This window comes from Nicotiana sylvestris, chromosome 5 (assembly GCF_000393655.2).
Source record: "Nicotiana sylvestris chromosome 5, ASM39365v2, whole genome shotgun sequence".
NCBI lineage: Eukaryota > Viridiplantae > Streptophyta > Magnoliopsida > Solanales > Solanaceae > Nicotiana > Nicotiana sylvestris.
In genome coordinates this window covers 37,672,124-37,676,667 of record NC_091061.1, presented here as the reverse complement: position 1 = coordinate 37,676,667, position 4,544 = coordinate 37,672,124, and positions in this window count along the sequence as shown.

Here is a 4,544-nt window from a genome sequence, read left to right as displayed (position 1 = left end):
TATATATTGGCTGCCCAAAGACACAAATAAGTGCAGACAACCAAATTATGGTTTATGGTTAAATTAAATTATCTTAAATAGGTGACCATATTTAAATTGGAGGAAAAAGAAATCCACATAGGCACCATGTAGGAAAACAAAGGTGGGACATGGGAATTTAATGGATGAGGGACAAATATGATCCTAAAGTATAAGTGTAAGGATAAATATGTCAAAAAGTATGACGAAGGACAAATGTAACCCTCTTTGAAGAGTACAGGGACAAATATGATCCTAAAGTATAATGGCAAGGATAAATATATCAAAACAGTATAACGAAGGACAAATATAACCCTTTTTAAAGAGTACAGGGATAAATATGACCCTTTTTCGATTTTGGGGAGAGAGATACAAATTGTCATGTCCCTTTTCTATTTCTTTTTCTTTTTCTTTTTTCTCTTGCTAAAATTTGAAAGGTGGGATGCCGAGGGTGTATTTGGAAACATCCTCCCTACCCCAGGGTAGGGGTAAGGTCTGCGTACACACTACCCTCCCCAGACCCCACTAAGTAGGATTATATTAGGTTGTTGTTGTTGTCTTGCTAAAATTTGAAATTGTTGGGTGAAAATATAATTATAGTTGAAAAATAGATATAAATAAACAAATTTAAATTTTTCATTCTGAAACACATATATCTTGCTCTTTTTGAGAAGATTCAAGATTTTTCTTTTAGTACGTTAGTAAATACTAAAAGGTACTAAAATCTTTAATAAGCTACCCTGCTTAAATCTGCTGGGAACAAGAAATCTATTTCCTTGAGCGACTCTTGCCATACTAGCAAGTTTTCTTTGTGTTTGTGCTCAATGATACAACCACCTTATAACATCGTGTCACTTCAACAAAGTTTCACTTAAAAGAACACTTTCTCTCAATAAAATAAAACTCTCTTTTTTATAGTAAATAAGTTGCAGACTTAGACTTTTTTTTAATTTCTCATGACTTTTATTTTTTCATAACACCACCTCAATTTTACATGCACACTAATATTTTTTTGTACATAACACATGGAAGAAAGGTGTTACGGGGGCGATTTTGGTCAATCCAAAGTCACACCCACGCGGCAGTCAAATTGCGCACCTGACTCAGCCTCTCCCAACATTTAGCCAAATTTTCAGCAAGTTTGATTTTAAACGAATTTTGGCAGCAAATTGAAAAGAACACAATCAAATATGGAAAAATTCAAACCTTTGTATTAATTTCGAATACTTGCAAAGGAACCCTCATTTGAATATGGTCACAAGTCGACCATAGCCCCACTTTTTACAAAGAACACAAGTCGTTCTTTAGCCAACACTAAGACCTGCTCAATGCCTAGCCTTAGTCCCTTTTGAAACACTTAGAAACTATCACGACCCAAAATCCAAACATGGTCGTGATGGCGCCTATCGTGTTACTAGGCAAGCCTACTTCCTGAGAAATATTACTATTGATTGATTTTAAGAATTTAATAAAACAATATCAACATTTGAAATTTTCATAAACTAAATCAACTCTAAATATAATTAATATAAAATACGGAAATGAGTCCCAAACATCAGGGTGTCACCAAGTCATGAGCGTCCAAAACTATGAACTATGATATATAAACTGTATAATTGTCCAAAAGAAGAAATGATAAAAAGAGTAACAAGGTCCTGCGGATGCTAGCAGCTACCTCGCAGTATCCAAAGATAGCCGACTTGAACTCAATGATCGCCGCGCTCTAACTCACCTGGACTTGCACATAAAGTGTAGGGTGTAGTATGAGTACAACCAATTCAGTAGTAACATAAATAACTAAGGAACTGAGCAGCAGTAGTGACGAGCTAAGCAAAGCAATCCAATTATTTATTTTCACAATTTAAAAATAACATGAATAATTTTGTGAGTTCCGTAACTCAGTAAATGCCACCAAGAAATTTAACAGATAAATGCAGCAACAACAAAAGTAAATGCAACCTCACAGCAATGTCACTCCATCACTCAGCACTTGCACTCAACACTCAATACACTCAACATTCTGCACTCATTGAGGGTGTGTAAAGACTCCGGAGGGGCTCCCAAAGTCCAAGCACTAAGAACGGACAACTCACGTGCTGTCATATCAATACCTGGATCCGCACGGTCAACTCACATGCTACGCAGACAACTCACACGCTATGGTATTAATATCCTCACAACCAGGCCATCATATCAATATCTAGATCCGCAATGTCAACTCACGTGCTATGCAGATAACTCACGCGCTATGGTATCAATACCTGGACCCGCACGGTCAACTCACGTACTACGCAGACAACTCACGTGCTATGGTATTAATATCTTCACAATCAGGTCATCGGTCTCACTCAATCATGTACCTCACTAGCCTCACCATCATCAACAAATAAGGGGACATAGCTCACATCAAGTATCATAGCATATTAGCAAATACTAGAGACGGAGGTAAACATGTACAATAAATTCTATGACTGGGTATAATTAATGTGAGAATGAATAAAGCCTAATCATGATCCCTAACATGAAGGCAAACAAGTTCAATAATAAGTAAACACATAACCACAAAAATAAACCATTAGGCCTCACGGGACAGACTAAGTCTCAATCCCTCGCGCTGCACACCCACACGCCCGTCACCTAGCGTGGGTATTACCACCAAACAATCATATGATATCAATTTCTCCAGGTTTATACCCTCAAAGCTAGAGTTAAAACTATTACTTACCTTAACAACGTAAAATCCTACTCCGAGATGCCTTCATCTCTATACTCGGTATCCAAAAGCTCTGAATCTAACCATAATAAGATTAGTACCATCAACATGTGCTAAAGAATTAAATTCCATAATAAAAACTACAAAATATGCCAAAAATCCAAAATCAGCCAAAACTAGGCCCCCGGGCCCACATCTCGAATTCAGTCAAAAATGGCAGAATCAAAACCCCCGTCCTCTCCGATTCTAACCATATAAAATTTATCAAAATTAGACTCCATGTCTCTCAAATCCTCACTTAAAACTCTCCAAAACTCAAACCCTAACTCCCTCAATTCCACTTTGAAATCGTCAATAAAATTCCAAAAAACGAAGATGGATTCATGAAATATAATCAAAACCGAGTAGAGAACACTTACCCCAATCCATATGATAAATATTGCCTCCAAAATCGCCCAAATCCAAGCTCCCCAACTCAAAATATGACCGAATGGATTCCTTGTGAAATTCTAGTCAGTTTAGGCTTTTGAATCACTCAATTTGACCTTATAATGAAGGAGATATGTAGGTTTTAATATTTGCAAATAGTGCAGATTTTTAAATATGCCGTCTGTGGCAATTTTGTAATTAATATGAATAATCTAACAACCTAATTCTTAGTAAAATGACCATAAAATCTTCATACGATGTCTAAATTCAACGATTCTTTTTGCTACGGGTCCGTAATTACGATATGGATCTAATGCTTCAATTAGAAAAATAAATTAGAGCTCAAATTTTCAATAAGATATCATTTATAGTTGAAGAAACGGCGTCGAAACATAAGGAAAACGAGCACAACACAGCCCAAACCTATCTGAAACTCACTCGAGGCCCTTGGGACCTCAACCAATAATTCCAACAAGTCATATATCACTACCTAAACTTAGTCGAACCTCCGGAACACCCAAAACAACACCAAACCACCAAATCAACCTCGAATTCAAGGATAAGAACTTCTAAACTTCCAAAATTCACCAACGATGCCGAAACCTATCAAATCACGTCCGAATGACCTCAAATTTTGCACACATGTCACAAATGACACTATAAACCTACTCCAACTTCCGAAATTTCATTCCGACCCTGATACCTAATTTTCCACCACCGACCAAACTTGCCAAATTTTTAACTTTCGCCAATTCAAGCTTAATTTTACCACGGACCTCCAAATTACATTTCAGAGACACTACTAAGTCTAAAATCACCCAACATAGCTAACCGAATCATAAAAATCCGAATTCGATTACTCATAACTCAACTTCCGGTTGACTTTTCTAACTTAACTTTCTAACTAAGAGACTAAGTGATCATTTCACTCCAAAACTACATCGAACCCAAACCTACCAGCTCGATACAACTCAACACAGCTGAACAACACATACATTTCATGCTTCAAAAGAAAATCGATATTTTGGCAAAAACGGCTCCTTTATCAAAACGCCCCGAATACTAGGGGACCGACATCAACAACTCGAAACAATACGACCCCCGGGTCGGAGCTCCTAACTCGTAAGCCCTCAATGAGGCAACATCGAGATCACAAAATAGCTCCAGATCGAGAAACGTCCCAAACACTTGGGGACTGGCGTCAAAAACTTAAGCCACATGGCCTCCGGGTCGAAAACTCCGAAATTTTAAGCCCTCGATGAGGCAATACCAAGTTTACAAGTAATGGCTCCCAAGCCGAGGAAACCTCGATGACACGGGGACTGCCATCAATCGCCATCTCCAACAATAATGTCTGTAAGACCTCAAGCAAGACATGAACCAT